Raw genomic sequence first — 18710 nt, forward strand, 5'->3', positions numbered from 1 at the left:
CCCTATACCAGTGGTTCTCAACATTTCAAATGCTGCAATGTCGTGGTGACCCCTAACCATAAAATGATTTTCATTCCTACTTCATAATTGTCATTTTGCTATTGTTGTAAATCAGCCAACCTATGAAAGGGTGGTTTGACTTCCAAAGGGGTCATGACCCACAGGTTGAGAACCACTGCTTTATACTTTCATCTTGGGTAAATGCTGCGCTTTTTATCATAATGAATGATTCTTCTAATAAAGAGGTGAGCTCCGTTTCAGACCTGAATGGTGAGTAAAGTCCATCATTTCTGGGGTCCTATCAAGCTCTTTCTGACTAGTAAATCTCATCCCTTTCATGTTTTTGGATTTTGATCCACATTTCCCCATTCTATGCAATATCTTCTGGTAAGATCCTTTTCAGAGCAATTGGTGGTGATGGCTACGTACCATCTAGTTTTTCTGCTCTCAGAGTCATGGAGGCTGATGTGAGCATGGTCTATGAGTCATTGGACCAAATGCTTCCATGTGTTTTTCCATTTCATCAACCTTTTACCTACAAACAGGAAAAGACCAATAAGTGCACCTTAGATGGTTGCTCAAAATATTTTAAGATCCTAGTTGCTACAGACTAAACTACAATATAAAAAAGTTGTCCTCATTTATAGATGTATAAACATAGTCATGTACATATGTAAATATATTATTTATTATAATAGGGATATAGGATTATGTAAATATATTTATAGGTTAAGTATTAAGATAACAGACAGATATTGGGCCTCTACTCAAGTCTTCCCTCAATGCAAGAACACTTTGTTCTAATAACCTGGCATTCTATGATGCTCACCTTCCCGCTGTGATCAATGAAGACAAAATTGGTGCATAACTAATGTGGTGAAGAAAGCTGGTGGTGCCTGGCTATTACTAGCTATAACACCTGTGTTCTTAAAGGCTTGAAGCTAAACAAGTGACCATCTAGCAGAGAAGCAACTAAGCCCACATGGCACAAGCACACCAATCCATGTGATCAGAAGGTGTCAATGGGATCAAGTATCAGGCATCAGAACACCCAAAACAAACAACCATTTCGATGTGAACAAGGGGGTGTCATAATGGAGACCCCAAGCCCATCTGTACACATTGAACATCCCCTCACAGAAGAGTCGCAAGGAAGGGAAGAACCAGCCAAGACATAATATATAGCACCAATGAAACTCGCCCAGACAATCATGACCCCAGTTCTATCTTACAAATTTGGCTAGACCAGAGCATATACACTGGTATAGATAAGAGCTCTCGACACAGAATTCAGGAAGATAGACCCCTCCAGAATAATAATGAGAGTAGTGATACCATGATGATAGGGGAAGGTGGGGAGGAGAAGGGGGAGAATGGGGGAACTAATCGAAATGATTGGCAAACTATTTATATAAATACCACACACCACCTCTATCCAGGGGGGACGAACAACAGAAACATTGGTGAAGGAAGAAAGTGGATGGTGTAAGATACAAAAATAAAATGATTTATAAATGATCAAGGGTTCATGCGGGTGGAAGGGTGTGGGGAGGAGGTAAATGTTGTCTTCATGAAATACGTCATGCCAATTATCCTGAAACTCTGATTGTAATTCCCCAGGGCCAGCAACTCATGCCCTCAAAGGGTTTGGTAATGGTAAGAAGATGTCAAACCTTGCCTACCGTGTGCTCCTACACATTCATGGCTATATTGGCAGCAAAGTGAGATGGTTGTTGTGGGGTGCCATTGAGTCAGTACTAACTGACAGCAGCCCTACAAACAACAAGGCACCACACTGCCCGGTTCTGCACGATCCTCTGAATTCTTCCTGTGTGAGAGCCCATTGTTTCAGCCACTGTGACTCCATCTTGTTGAAGGGCTTCCTATTCATTGCCCCTCAACTTCATCAAGCATGACGTCTATATCCAGGGACTGGTCGCTCTTGATTAACAATGTGGCCAAAATAAGTGAGACAAGGTCTCACCATCCTTGCCTCTAAGGACCATTCTGTCTGTACTTCTATGACAGATTAGTTTGTTATTTTAGCAGTCTATGGTACTTTCAATATTCTTCCCCAGCACCATAATTCAAATGCATTAACTCTTCTTTAATTTTCCTTATTCAATGTGCAAATTTCACTGAGATGATACAAAATTCATGGCTTTGGTCAGGTGCACCTTAGTCATCAAAGTAATGTTCTTTTCAATCTTCTGAAGAGGTTGTGTGCAGCAAGTTTCTTCATATATGATGTTCTTGATATCCTCTATAGCTCATCCCTTTTCTATCACTCCATAAGCATTGATTTTGTATCCTAGCAAGAGTCCTTTCTCCACTTATCAAGCTGCTACCTATTGGTCCAGATGTGATGATTTTTGTTTTCTTTACATTGAGTTGTAATCCATAATGAAGGCTGAAACCCTTGGCCTGCATCAGCAAGTGCTTCAAGTCCTCCTTACTTATAGAACAATGTTCTGTAATCTGAATATTTCAGGTTGTTAATAATCCTTTCTCCAGTCCTGATGCCATGTTCTTCTTCATATCATCCAGCTTAACTAATTATTTGCTCAGCATACAAATTGAATAAATATGGTAAAAGGATCCAACCCTGAGGCAAACCTCTCCTGATTTTAACCATGCATTCTATTCTGCTCACACAACTGCCTCTTGATCCATGTCCAAGTGTGTTAGTCCAGGTTGACTAGAGAAACAAATCCATAGACACTCATATGTGTGTAAGAGAGAGTTTTATATAAAGGGCAATTGTACATTAAGTATTCCAACCCAGTCCAGTCCAAGCTCATAAGTCTGATATTAGCCCATTTGTCTGATACCAATTTATAAAGTCCTCTTCAGACTCACAAAACCCAGGCAATGATGCCAAATGCAGGGCAATCACAGGCCTGTGGGTAGAAAGTCTTTGCACTGTAAGCATCTCAGTGCTGGCAGGGGTCTCAACGTGGCTTCCCCAGTTCCCAGGGCACGGGGTCTATCAGCGTAGTACCATGTTCTTGTCAGTAGAGTCTCTAAGGGAGTGAGCAAAGAAAGAGAGAGAGAAGTGTCTCCTTCCTCCATGGAGGAAAAATGCCAGTTTCCAGAATTCTCGGGAGAAGGCCATGCCCACACAGAGGCCTCATTGGCTATGACCCAATTGACAGACTAGATTCCACCCCTTCACTCTTAATCCTCTCAAATCCCAAATTGACACCAGATTATGTAACTACCACACCACCTTCCACATGAGCACAATTAAGTGATCTGGAATTTCCATTTTTCTCAAGGCTGTCCATAGAGTGTTATGATCCACACAGTGGAATGTCTTTGCATGGTCAATAAAACACAAGTATTCTCTGCTTTCAGCCAAGATCTATCTGACATCAGCCATGATATTCCTTGGTTCCCATCCCCTTGTGAAGCCAGCCTAAATTTCTGGCAACTCTCTGTCAATATACTGCTACAATTGTTGTTGGATGATCTTGAGCAAAATGTTACTTGCATGTAATATTAACCATATTGTTCTAGAATATGTGTAGTCTGTTGGGTCATCTTTCTTTGGAATTAAGTTTCCCCTATAAATGTGTCCAACTGAATAATGTTGAAGAAAAAATGTATACTAAATCCTCATGGAATTATAGCTAGATAGTAGCATAGATAAACAGATAACTAACAGCATGTATATGTGTATAACATATAGTATCTTAAAGCAATAGACTGGGGAGACTTGTGTGATGACACAGTTTTGTATTTTGAGTGTGGTTGTGATTACACATATCTATTCAAGGAGTAAAAAATATATAGAACCATATGCACTCACCATCAAAATTTAGGAAAATTGTTTATAAAATTAATTACTTAAAATTACTGTGCTTCGAGGAAATATATTTTTAAGATTTTATGAAACCTGGCCATTAGAAATGTTTTATGGCCTACTTTTAAAAAATGTTAAGTGTTTTGTTGTTATTTTTGTTTATTATTACTTAAAGGGGCCTTAGAACTGATTCAAACCATTTCACCACACCGTCTGAAATGCATGCCGTCTAAAACATACAGACTAAACCATGTTCAGGAAAATCCAAGAGAAAAGCTTCTTTATTAGCTTTCTGTTGAAGGAGAGTCATTCCTCTGTTCTTTCTATGCATCCGAATTTTGTCCTGTGGTTGCTATTAAAGTTGAGAAAGGACATGAAAAGAGTGAGCTTTGGGCCTTAATGGCAATAACAAGTGTTGCAATTTTTAAAAATTAATTGTTCAGATATGGGGCTGAAGATACAGCAGAACCATGCAATGTAAGACATACATTCTCCTATAAAGAAGATAACAAGAAAAAATCCAGGGAGAAAGAATCACTTCCCCGAAAAACCCATTCATTTCCATGGGTAGTGAATCTGGTGACCTCTCTTGATTCCTGCCCTTTAAGTCCATGTTTCAGAAAGTATCACCATAGTCGAAAACACAGGACCAAAGAAAAGGTCTTATTGGTAACAATGATCACTCTTCACTCTTTCCTAGGGAAATCTGCAATGATGAATTTCTTTACAATTTTTTTGAACTCTTTACTTTTTAAAATGTAATATTCAGGTAGTGTTTTACTGCGTACCCTTTGGGGTAGCAGGATTTCATAGGAATATTGATGGAAGATGCAGTCAGAAGAAAGAAGACATGCTTTGAAGAATATTTAGAGTGAAGTGTCTGGTAGGGAATCATTGAGATTAAAACGGAATTTAGCAGAGAAGACACAAATGAAGTCCTCGTGGTATTTTTATGTAGAAGAGAGAGAAGGCTGTTCTTGAGTGTCCTCAAGGCAGTCCCTGGAGAAGAACATCAGGCTTGGCAAATGGAAGGGTAATAACAAAGAGGAAGTCCCTCAACAAGATGCATGGACACTGTGGCTGCAACAATGGACTCACACAGAAGAACAAGTGCAAGAAGGGCACAGGACTAGGCATGCTTCATCTCGTTATACACACGGTCACTGTGAGGGGCAACTGACCCAATAGCCCCACCCCCAACCAAACACAGAGTTCAGTTTCAGCAGAATGGGAATTTACTTTTAACCATTGAACCCTGTTTCCAACTTAGATTCTATGATCCCCTAAGGACAAGTCAGAACCGGTAATTATGATTAGGCTTTCAAAACAAAAACTGGCATCGACAAGTTTAAATAAAACTTCCTTTGAAATAGAATTATTCCTTCATTCATCAAATAATTCTTTGAACATCCAAACTATCCCTGTATAATTCTAGGTACTGTGGTAACAAGATAGATAGGCATACTAATTTTTTGCCACTTATTTTCTTGTTGCGGTAGCACACAATAAAGATTTTGCAAATGATGTTGTTTTTGTTGTTTGCTGACATTGAGTAGATTTCCAACTCACCATAATGCCATACACAATAGGCTCTACCCATTGTGACCTATGGGTTATTCATTGGAAGTATATCACCAGGCTGTTTTTCCCTAACCTGTTTTAGGTTGGAAGCTCTATTGAAAACTGTTTATTATCATAACAACACTTAAGTCTTTAATATCATATGAATGGGGGGCTGTACTTGAGGTTTGCCGACTAGGAAACCAAGTCTCCTACATGGAACACAAGAATTCTCCAACTGTACATTGATAAATTCTATTAAAAATTAAAGTAGAATAATCGAAAAATGCAGGCATGATGGTGTGGCCATTTTATTTAGCCATGATAACCAAAAGGTCTTCTCTTAGCAAATATCATTTCAACTTAAGACATGAATGAAGAGGAAAAGTGGCCCAGGCGTGAAATGAGCATCTGAAAGTCAGAAGGCAGGGAGGCAGAAATCCTCGAGTTAGGAATAGGAGAAAAGGCAAATGTCATTTAGAAGTGGGCTCAGAGAGGAAGGCAAGATCCAATCATCCAGGATTGTGTCAACTAAGGAGAAACCTTTGGATTCTATTCACGTCCTGGTAGAGAGTGGTAAGCAGGGGAATGAAATGACCTGACTTACCTATTTAAATTCCTCTGGCTGTTACAGAGGAAGTACTGGTAGGTCAAAGGTGCAAGGAGGAAACTAGTTAGGAATCGATCTAAGAATTCTGAGGAAGAACTCATGATGGCTCAGGAGGTAGCAGAACTCAAATGATCATGTTGACTAATTTCTTGATATTTTTATTTTTCACAACATGAAGTATAAGTATTTTATTTAGTAGTTATTAAATGCCATGAGTATTGTTCAAGATACATATAATAGTGTACATATAACCATTTATATTCATAAGTGAGAGTGGGGGGGCTTCAAAAATTCTTGGTAATATTCCATTATCTTTTCATTCCATTTTCCATAAAGTTTTTGAAGCCCCTATGATATATATGTGTGTGTATTTATAGGTACATGTCTACAAATATAATGCACCTTGAACAACAAATACATTGTTTGTTTAACATTAAGAACAGGAGCTACATGGAAGACACACACCAGTCTGTATGACCACGAGGTGTAGAAGGGGCTAGGTATCAAGCATCAAAGAACAAAAAAACATATCAGTGGGTACCAACCTTCCCCATTTGATCACTGAAGACAAATGGTGCCCAAGCAAATGTGGTGAAGAAAGCTGATGGTGCTCGGCTATCAAAAGATTTAGCATCCGGGGTCTTAAAGGCTTGGAGATAAGCAAGCAGCCATCTAGCTCAGAAGGGATCAGGTATCAGACATCAAAGAGCAAAAAAATCATATTGTAAACGAGGGTGAGTGCAGAGTGGAGACCCAAATCCCATCTGTAGAAAACTGAACACTCCCTTACAGAAAGGTCTCAGAGAGGAGATGAGCCAGTCAGGGTGCAGTGTAGCAACAATGAAACATATAACTGTCCTCTAGTTCTTATGTTCTTAAATGCTTCCTCCCCCAACCCCCCACTTTCATGATCACAATTCTACCTTACACATCTGGCTAGACCAGAGGATGTACGCTGGTACAGATGGGAACTGGGAATCCAGGACAAATGGTCCCTTCAGGACCAGTGGTGAGAGTGGTGATACTGGGAGAGTAGAGGGAAGGTGGGGTGGAAAGGGGGAACTACAAGGATCTACATATAACCTCCTCCCTGGGGGATGGACAACAGAAAAGTGGGTGAAGGGAGCCCATCAGACAGTGTAAGACATGACAAACTACTAATAATTTATAAATTATCCATGGTTCATGAGGGAGGGGGGAGCCGAAAAATGAGGAGCTGATATCAAGGGCTCAAGTAGAAATCAAATGTTTTGAGAATGATGATGGCAGCAAATGTACAAATGTGCTTGACACAATGGATGTATGTATGGATTGTGATAAGAGTTGTAGGAGCCCCCAATAAAATGATTTTTTTAAAAGAATTGGAGCTAAATGAAAACAATTTTTATGCCAAACTATAAATCAAATTAAAGGAGAATTTAAAAATCAGATAAATTTTCATCTTATTTCCCTAAGAATACTCTCCTAGTTTTCTAGAGAAAATTTAAATGCTCAGTTTGTCTGTGGAATTTGGAGGAATTGGTGTTTACGACACCTGCTGGGCTGGCCTTCCTTCTCCAGCTGTGAGAAGACAACACAGGAGCAAGTCCTGGACCAAATCTGGTGACCTTCTCATGACCCGTACCAGAGCAACTCAGAATAACTAACATAACAAGTGGTCAGCTGCTCTGGTTTGTTGTTCAGGAGAGAAATAAAAAATTAACTTTGAGTATTTCTTTTAATTGATATGAAATTTACGTTGTGGAGAAATATGCAGTTGTTTGAAAACTACAGATGATGGGACCCAATCAAATCACTATTTAAACGTGGTTCTCTGGGCAGATGGGTAAACCATCAATCACTTGGCTGTAAGTGGAAAATCTTTTCTTAAATCATCAGCATTCCCAAGTGTAATTCTACCTGTGCTCAGCCGGGTGGAGTTCTGTTTTTCTACTGTGATTTGATGTTAAGAAATAGCGAGCGCAGATAAGCTTTATACCAGCACTAGAAGATTGTTGGTTTTAACAAATGAGAACTACTGAGCTGCAGGGGCTGTACTCTGGCCCATGGGTAGTGCATATAATGACCAACATAATGTGACTGTCTAGTCACTCAGAGAGAGCTGAGCAAAAGAGCAGAACAAGAGAAACAAGCCCAGGGAAGGGGCAGATAGAACTAAGGAGATAGAGCCAAAACTATTCCTAAATTTTAAAAATCCCATTCATTTTCATATAACAGTTAGCTAAGAGTTAAGTCTTGCCCTCCAGCTCTGCGGTCACATGGATCACGTCCAGAGTGGTTGTCCTGACCATTACAGAATGAAAGTCCCTTCCCTCCCCGCTCAAGGAAGACTCTTAGGATTCAATGCCTGGTGAGAATGTCCAGCTGGCTAGCTATTCAAATTAGCTTCCTTCTCTTTCTTCCCATTTGTAGGACACCAAAGCTTCTCATGGGCTCATCCGACTCTTGTTCACATTTCTCACCATCTATGGGGAATTCCAGGGAGCTGTGAGGGTGGTAATACAGCCACATGACAGGAAAGCTCCAGCATTTTCAGACATCCACCCTAGTTAAGAGTAAATCCTATATGATGATTATTCAACGTTTTGGAAAGAGATTTGTGTAGGCACAAATATCTCTGTGTATGTATGTGAAGACACATCGAATATATATGTATTCTGAAAATAATTGGGATAAATTAGGCATGAATTTGGACTGGCGACCAACTGCTTCGTCTATTTAACTTGATTGATCCAAGTCCCTTATAAACAAAAATTGTGGAATGATACAGTGTAGTGACAAAGAGCACAGTCCTTAGAACAAGTTCCCTGGATTTAGACTTTACTTCACTATTACTTTATTGTGTGATCTTGAATCAGCTATGCCTTAGTTTCCTTATCTGTAAAACGGGGATAACAATATTAGTCAGAAGTTTGTTTTAAGGATTAAATGAAACCATATAAAAGTTCTGGAACACATCATTTGTTGCTGGGTGCCATCCAACTCTTGGGGACTTCATGCATGCAGAGCATAACTATTCCAGTGGATTTTAGAGGTTATGGCCTTTGGTATCAAGAGACCGCTCTTTGGAGGCACCTCTGTGGATTTGAACCACTAACCTCTCAATTAGTAGTCAAGAACTAAACTGTATGCAATCCAGGGATTCATACCACTGTTGTTTAATGTTACAGAGATATAACTTAGTAAGTATCAAATCAATTACTTATCAATAGTTTGTGTACATTAAGTAGCCATTAATTGCAAACATAAAGTGTATCTATTCAGCATTAATGTTAGCTTTAAAAGGTTTAGTAAAATTAAATAATTAACAATTGAATGCTCACCAAAATCTTGAGGTGGGGTTATGTGACTACTTCTAGAATGTGCACTTTAAGTGAAATGATGCATATCATGCCCTGGCTGAGGTAGCTAAAAGCTCTTAATGAAGATTTCAGCTTTAGGTTTCCTCCCTTACATCAACCATGAAGACCACATATTGGAATAGTGGAACCCTTTGGTAGAACCAGATGGTATCCTTGAATCATTCTCAGGGAAAGCTGTTATATAGCACCTTTTAAGACTTAAAAGCACACCTTATGTGAACAAGAAATAAATTTTCATATGTAAGTAACTGATGATTTCAGTTTTGTTTGTTACTGCAGCAAAACCTAGTCTATACTAGCAAATATACCTCTTCACTATCTTCTAATAGTTAAACATGTAGTGATCAAGTCATATCCTCAGATCATCAAACATCTGAACAAAGGTAAAGGACACTGGGGCCATAACTAGAAAGTTGTTGAAAAGCATCATTCCAATAGTTCTTATATAATTAAAAAGTAGAATATTGAAGCATTTCAATATGCTTTATTTAAAATTTAAAGTATTAGGTAGCAATTGTTGATGGATACATTGGTACAACATTTTTGGAAGGCAATTTGGCAAGGTATATGAATAATTGAAATTTGCACATCCTTTGGCCCAGCAATTTCACTTTTAGCAAGTGATCCTCCCAAAACAATTGGATAAAGATGAAAGTGTACATATTCAATAATGATTATTAAGAATGCACATGAAATTATTAACATCCAACAACAGAAGATTGACTATTTAATCTCTACCTTAAAATAATTCAATGACACAAACCACCTCTATCTTAGAATTTTGAATAGAATTAGCAACAAAGATACAGGCTTGTCCACTTCAACAGAGGAAACTTCACGTAAGCTTGGACAGATTTTTACAAAGTGGGGAGAGGAAAAATCTTATTAATTTTCAGGCATATAAAATTGTGCTAAAGTCACACAAATCCAATGGATACTCCCATTAGAGTGATGAGGAAACCTTACTGGAAATTCAAGTCAAGAGGAGGGAGGGGGCGTGTATGTCTCAGAGAAAGCTATCGCTATTGGTAGGAAAATGGGGAGGAGCAGTCTCCAATCAGAAAACAACTGTTTAACGGTATTTATGTAGAATCCAAAGGGGTTCTACATAGACCTGGTCTAGGTTCCGCAATGGACTTTACTTAGTTTCTATGCAGCCCTTAGTGATCCAGGCCATGCACTCCACAGGACTAGGACTTCAGACACTAGTCTTTGGAAGTGTACACCAGAAGGACTCACTATGGAAACCTGACTAAGTGAACTCACCTGTAGCCATTGGACTTAAGTCTGAAACTCCCCAGTGTGAGAAGAAGCAGATGGCTGCTATCCTAAGGGCATAGAACTGATGTACATTGGACTTTGGTTCACATCTCTTGTCTAGAGGGTGCCCAATGAATGGTGGCCCAGAATTTACACACACTAAATATTTTAGTGCCCTCTTTGCTTCAGTATGACATGTATCAATCTAGTAAGCTTGGCTTTGCTGCTGTGAATGAATATGATTGGAATATTTGACGTATCACCAATCCCATTGTTTGTGTGAATAGTTATCTATTTACTTAAGAGTTTAATCTATAAAGTCAACAATTAATGTATTCATAGTTGGCCTATACTCCTGTAATTTCATTTCTCAACAGTGTTTAAAATTCTACACAAGCAGCTGAACCAATGACACTATCAATGTGTCGTGGTTACACATTGGGCTGATGACCACAGGTCAACAGTATGAAATCATGAGCCAGCTGCACAGGGGAAGGATGAGGCTTTCTACTCCTGTGAAGAGTCACAGGCTCATAGACTCGCAGGGGCAGTTCTCCACTTTCTTATAGGGTCATTGTGAGTCAGAACTGACTTGATGTCAGTGGAAGTGATGCCCCAGTGGGATGATAGTTGATGTTCTTTAACACAAAATGGCCATGATATGACTAAGATGAGCCAGAGACATATAGAAACCATAGATGCATGGATGGATTTGGGGCTTTCACTTAATTCTAACCCCAGTCTAGAACAATTAGTTCTTAAGACATGGCCCTGCTTGATGCTCACCTTCATGAAGAGATCTCTGATTATATGAGTTATGTAGCAAACTGTGGTAAAGAGACTACATGGTGCCCAGCTATCAGAAAGAACAATGCCTGAGGTCTTAAAAAGCTTGCTTTCAAACAAGCAATTATCTAAGTGAGGCATCAATCAAGGCCACGTGGAAAAAGCACACCAACCAGTGTGATTCAAGGATTGTAAATAATATAATCCAAATCAAAAGGAGGGAATGTCATCACAGCTTAAATTTGCACACAGCTATGGAGGACAGTGGAAATTGAAACCAATTGCAGGGTCCATAGTTCAGGGATGTGAATAGATCTGTTATTAGAGCATTTAAAGTTGATTATGGAAGATAGAGTTGGGTCAAATGGAATATCATATTATTTGATCTCCCGATTGACCCATTTTAAAGCTGTTTCTGTTTTGTTTTGGTTTTTGTTTTTTTTTTTTAAGTAAAGGGCAAATACATGTGTATTAAGCACCTGGTGAATCCCCTCTGACCATAGACCAGGAAGGAATGTGAATTGCCTTGTTAACATGAAGAATGCATTGGAAAGTGGATTGGTACAGTTAGGTGAAAATTTGGCACCCTATCTTTTGATTTCCCTTATTATCCATTTTAATTTGTTCTGGTTTTTAATATTTTCTGTTTTCTTTTCCATTGAGGTTTTAAGTGTGTTTTTGTTGTTGTTATTCTTGTTATTTTTGTTTGGTTGGTTTTTTAATGTTTTTCTGTATATGAGATCCAGGATAGGTAAATATACACAGATGATAACTGGATTAATGGTTACTTTAGGGGTATGGCAGGGGAAATTGGGGGGAAATGAAGAGCTAATAATGATGAGTAAAAGAATAAAGAAAATGTTCTAAATCTTATCATGGTGATAATTGTACAACACTTCTTAATGTGCTATAACTATTGAATTATATGATATGTGCTGTATATATATATATACTTAATATATATTGACACAGAGTGATAGCCACTCTGGTAAGAAACTTCTAAAATAGCTCGCAATGATCCTTGCCTCCTGATATACATGTTTTTATATAAACCCCTCTCAAATGTGGGCAGGTCTGCGTACCTTGCTTTTAATGAAAAGATTAGCGCAAAAAAAAAGCGGATGTCCCTTTCCATTTAAGGTGTCTAAATGACAGGCATTTGTCTTGCATGTCCTCTCCTGCGTGCCCACTTGCTTGCTCTGAGGAGAGCTGGCTGCTGCCATACTGTGAGCTCATCTATGGAGAGGCCCACATGTGTATCACTGTTCCTGACACATAATAAGCATTCAGTAGATATATTTTTTTTAATTTTTATTGAGTTTTTAGCAACCAATTTACTCAACATGTAGATGCTAGATATTATATTAGTCTGTGGATAGAGCATTTACTTAGTAGACATATTCCTTATACTCCTTAACCATGGATAGTTCCTGGTGTATAATGAAAGATCCCAAATTCATTTTGTAATTCCCAAGAAAAATTCAATAAAAGTTTCCAACTGGAAGATTCTGAGTCTTAAAAAACTTCTTGAGTACAACCTCATAGGTGCAGAAACTCTCAAAATGCAACCCTGGCAGGACACACCCAAAGATCCAAGTTTGTATTAAAAAGAAATGGAAAAAAAATGCAACCCTGTGGTCAACAGTCCAACATTAGGAATCCACCCAGGCTAAAACCCCAAACCAAAACCATTGACATCAAGGCAACTCAGACTCAGAGCGACACCTGGGATGGAGTAGAACTGGCCCTGGGGGTTCTGAGATTACAACTTCTTATGGGAGTAGAAATTCTCTTCTTTATCCAGAGGAGTAGCTGGTGGTTTTAAAGTGCAGACCTTGGGCTTAACAGCCTAATGAATCATTCACTACCCCCAAAAGTCTCATTCAAACCTTCAACTATGTAGTCGTTATCATGTGTTGATTTCATCATTGTTAAGTTATAATGATTTTCCAAATTCAGGACTCAAGCTATACAATATTATCCTTGTATTAGGGATTATGATCCACCACTTGTCTTTCAGTTTGTCGTACGGTGGTGGCCTGTGTGCTGCTGGGATGCTAAAGGCTATGTCATTGGTATTTTGAATACCAGCAGGGTTGCCCCAAGTGAACAGGTTTCAACCGAGCTTCCAGGCTAAGGCCAGACTATGAAGACGGAATGGGCTGTCCAATTCAGAGGAATGAACCACTGAAAACCCTATGGAGAGCATCAAAACATTGTCAGTTACTGGAAATCTAATGAACAGAAGCAGAACATTCTCAGGTAGTGCCAGAAGATGAGATCCTCAGGTCTGAAGGTACTCAAATTATGAGGACGAGTGGCCTTCCCAAAATAGGGTCAGCCACCATAAGGTTAATGCAATAAAGCTCTCAGGAAATGTGGCATCCAAGCGATTTTATTTTCAATAACATCATATGCTCATGAAAGTTGGACATTGAACAGGGAAGACTGAAAATCAATAGACATATTCTAATTATGGTGTAGGTGGAGAATATTGAAAGTACCACAGACTGCTAAATACCCATAATAACAAATAGATCTGTTGTGGAAGAATTACAACCAGACTACTCTTTAGAGTCAAGGATGAAGAGACTTAGTCTAACAAACCCTGACATGTTATCAGGAAATACCAGTCCCTGACAAAGGTCATAGAGGAAAGAACTAGGAGGTAAAGGGCATTTGTGGAGGTCTACATGCAGGTTAGGTACATATGTAAATACACTTATTTATGATGATGGGGAAATATATATGTGCATATATTTATGGTTTAGTATTAAGATAGTAGATGGACATTGGGCCTCCACTCAAGTACTCCCTCAATGAAAGAATACTTTCTTCCATTAAATCGGCATTCTATGATGCTCACCTTCCCGACACAACTGCTGAAGACAAAGTGAGTGAATAAGCAAATGTGGTGAAGAAAGCTGATGGTGCCTGGCTATCAAAAGAGATAGCGTCAGGGGTCTTAAAGACTTGAAGGTAAACACGTGGCCATCTAGCTGAGAAGCAACCAAGCCCACACAGAATAAGCACACCAGCCTGTGTGATCATGTGGTGTTGAAGGGATCAGGTTTCAGGCATCAAAGAAGGAAAAAAATATCATATCATTGTGTGCTCACCTTCCTGATACGATCACTGAGGACAGATAGGTGCATGGGATAATATGATGAAGAAAGCTGATGGTGCCCGGCTATCATGCATCGTAGAGAAGTTAAAAAACAAAAAAAGAGGAAGGCCCTTGACTAGAGGAATTGATACAACAGCTGCATATATTGGTGCAAAGCTAAGAACAATTGTGTGGATGGCACAAGACTGGGCAGCCATGAGTCAGATTTGACCCCATGACACCTAACAACAGCAACACAGGGATTATCACTTTTTCAAAAGAAGTATTTCTTTTAAAAGATTTCTCTTTCCTCAGTTCAATTAAATATAATTTATTTTGTCAATATTTTGGGTGTATACACCAGGTGCTAACAACAGCATGAATGAGACAGACAGGGTCTCTGGTCTCACGGGCCTGGTGCCTACTACGTTCCATTCAAGGAGTCCTGGTGGCAGAGAGGCAATTCACTGGGCTGCTAACAAGATCAGCAGTTTGAACCCACCAGCTTCCCTGCGGGGAGAAGCACAGGGCTTTCGATTCTCATCGTGGAAAGTTCTAGGCCTCTACCCTGCCATATGCCGCCACTGTAAGTTGGCATCAGCTTGATGGCAGTGAGTCTGGTTTTGGGTTGGTGTGTCATGTATCACTTCAAACAAGTTTCAAACATTTTTTAAAAAGAAAACATATCTCTCTGTCACTAGATAGGAGGCTAATTAATATATAAGTACCCTTTAACATTTTATCCTGATTTTTTGTTAAGCTTATGATAATATAGCCTATATGTTTTATAAGCCTCCAAAAGCTTTATATTGATTTTCAACAAACGGGTCTGTTTCTTTTAAAAGGGACTTGATTTCACCTGAGAGCCACAACTCTGACTCCAAAAAGAATGAGAATGTGAAGAACATGTGTGCATTCTGTAAAAGATATTAATTGTGCTGGCAGGTTAATTTCAGACACAAAGAGATTGAAATTTTGATTTACATTAAAATCTCACTTTCACGATGCAAGCTCAGCTCAAATCATGCTTCCAGAAGACATACTTCTGCAAAGAAATCTGACACAAATCTGGATGTGCCTGAGTTTGAAAAAAAAAATTTATGATACTGAATATCAATACATTTTGGACTGTAGGGCTAATGACATCTCAAGACATGATGTCCCCTCACTGAGCATTCCACGACAGAGGGCAGTACTGGGCACACACAGTGGGGAGTGAATCTGGTCTGACCCCCCACACAGTGGGGTGAAACAAGAAGGGGATATAACAGATCAGCAATGTGAGGAAGGCAAAGCCACAAATCCTGAGAAGCTTCCAAAGTAGACTTCAGGCTAGGAGGGGCAGTTCCCGGAACCCCCAGAACTGGTGGAGAGGTAGCCATAAAGTTCAGTGGACAGACCTGAAATTATGTATGCTTCTTAGCTTGTTTGTATTTTTTTTCTTTTTTATTCAATATTTTGTTTTGTTTTGTCTCCATTATTGTTGTTTGGCCTATGCGTATAAGATGGGCATGGGAACCAAACCCAAGGAGAAAGCAATGGCTCTGGAGAGAGTTGTGGGGAGGAGGAGACAGAAGAAGGGAGCGGTGAGCAAACAACACCATAGATATGGGGAATAACTAGGGAATTAAAAGCCACAACAAGGAGGAGGAGAATGTAGAGATCCCGATGATGTTGGAGCAACATCAATCTAGCTGAGAGGAATTACTAAGAGGTAGAAGAAGGGTGAGCATGATGTTGGGGCAGGAGGAAGGTACAAGGAAACTGAGGAAAGATCTCAAAGTAAAGTTACGGATAGATGTATAACAATAGCTGTGCACATATGTAAATATATTAATTCACTAAAATAGAGATATTGACTTATGTACATATATTTATATGGCAATACATTGAGGAAGTGGATGGACTCGGGCCTCTGCTTAAGCCCTCCCTCAACGCAAGAACACTTTGTTCTAACAACCTGGCATTTTGTGATGCTCACCTTCCTGACAGGATTGCTGAAGACAAAATGGGAGCATAAGCAAATGTGGTGAAGAAAACTGATGGTGCCCAGTTACCCAAAGATATAGTGTCTTAAAGTATTGAGGTTAAACAAGTGGCCATCTAGCAGGAAGCAACAAGCCCACATGGAAGAAGCACACAGCCTGTGTGATCACGAGGTGTCACAGTATCAGAAAATAAGCATCAGAAGACTCAAAAAAATACATTGTTGAGAAAGAGTGGTCGGAGCAGAGACCCAAAACCCACCAGTAGCCAATAGGACATCCCCTCAGAGAAGGGTCACAGGGAAGGAGTGAGTCAATCAGGGTGCAGTATCTCACCAATGAAACACACAATAGTCCTCTGGTTCTTTGAGGCTTCCTCACCACCCACTATCATGACCCCAGCCCTGCCTTTCAGTTCTGGCTAGACTATAGTATGTACACTGATACAGATAATAACTCACAACACACAGAATCCAGATCAGATAAACCTTAAATTCAGAAATGGGAATAGCGATACCAGGAGGATAGGGGGAAGTTGGAGGGAAGGGAAGGAAGAGGGAATCGATCATAATGATCCACACATACCCACCCACAACCAAGGGGATGAACCACAGAAACTGTGGGTGAAAGGAGACAGCGGTTGGTGTAAGATATGAAGATAATAACAATAATTTATAATCTATCAAGGGGTCATGAGGATGAGAGGGGGGAGGGAGAGGAAAAAAGAGGAGCTGATATCAAAGGCTCAAATAGAGATTAAATATTTAGAAAATTATGATGACAACATATGTACAAATATGCTTGATATAATTAATGTATGGGTTGCTATAAGAGCTGTAAGAGCCTCCAATAAAGTGATCCCTAAAAAATTTTTTTGGAAATGTCATTGAAGTCCAATGGTCTAGGTTCTCATTTGCACATTTAGGGGCCTCAAAACTCATGTGACCTCAGTGTTCTTTTCTTTCTTTCTTTTTAAAATCATTTTATTGGAGGCTCATACAACTCATATCACAATCCATACATGCATCCACTATGTCAAGCACATTTGTACATTTGTTGCCATCGTCACTTTCAAAACATTTTCTTTCTACTTGAGCCCTTGGTATCAGCTCCTCATTTTTCCCCTCCTCTCTCATGAACCCTTGATAATTTATAAATTATTATTATTTTTTCATGTCTTACACTGACTGCTCTCTCCCTTCACATACTTTTCTGTTGTCCATCTCCCTGGGAGGGGGTTATGGATAAATCCTTGGGCTCAGTGTTCTTTTCTATAAAATGATATAATTATAAGAGTTCCATCTTTGCCTATCTTATAGGTAAAAATCAAATGATATAACATAATAAATATAAACTATGATACCCTAAATAGTGGCCTTTCTATACAATCCTGGGGCATGAGCCATGTAGCTGAGGTCACCTATAGAGGTCCTATATCAGTCAAGGTTCACCCAGAGCAGCAGAACCACGAGGAATTTGTTATAGGGAAATGGCCTCATGCAGGTTTGGGAGCTTGTTAATCTTCTTTGCAAGGCTATTGTCTCCCTGTCTGATGCTAAAACGTGAAGTCCATAAATAAAGCACTTAGGAAGAGAAGACAGATGTAAAGTAAGGGGTATCAAGACCAGGTTAGAACCTACAGCACAAACCAGATTCTCACAAGAATGGAATAAAACTGTGTTTGACCTCAGTGGCTGACAGAAGTGGTTGTTATTTGTCTATCACCCAGCAGAAAAACACATACAACTTGCCCGAGAATGGAAAAACTGGAAAAGTTTCCAGGAGAAGGTAACATAGTTGCAGGTGTAGCTACTGATATAGCCAGTTTTCAGGTGCTCAGCAATAACTCAGGTGAGCTACAAAATGGCAACCAGTTCCCTTCAGTTCATCAAATCTTCCAACAGTTTCCTTGTGGTTCCTTTGCAGGCAGGAACATAAAGAAAGTGAATGCTGGGAAATGTAGTTCAGTCTAGCCAGGTTAAGTACTACAAAGTCATCACAGAGTCTTTGATTAAAGCTGGGAAATTGACACAGTGATGGGCACATTCTTACCAAAGATCTCTGGTGCTAAAGAGCTGGCACATGCCTAGTGCAATGGTTAAGAAGAAGACCTTTCTTATGTGATTCTAATTCTAACCCAAGGTCACCAGTTTCTTTGTGTCCCTGAGCAGGAAATTTAACTCTGTGCCTCAATTTCCTCATCTGGAAAACTTGGATTATAATACCATCTTCAGTC

Source organism: Tenrec ecaudatus, chromosome 14 (genome assembly GCF_050624435.1).
Source record: "Tenrec ecaudatus isolate mTenEca1 chromosome 14, mTenEca1.hap1, whole genome shotgun sequence".
Lineage (NCBI taxonomy): Eukaryota > Metazoa > Chordata > Mammalia > Afrosoricida > Tenrecidae > Tenrec > Tenrec ecaudatus.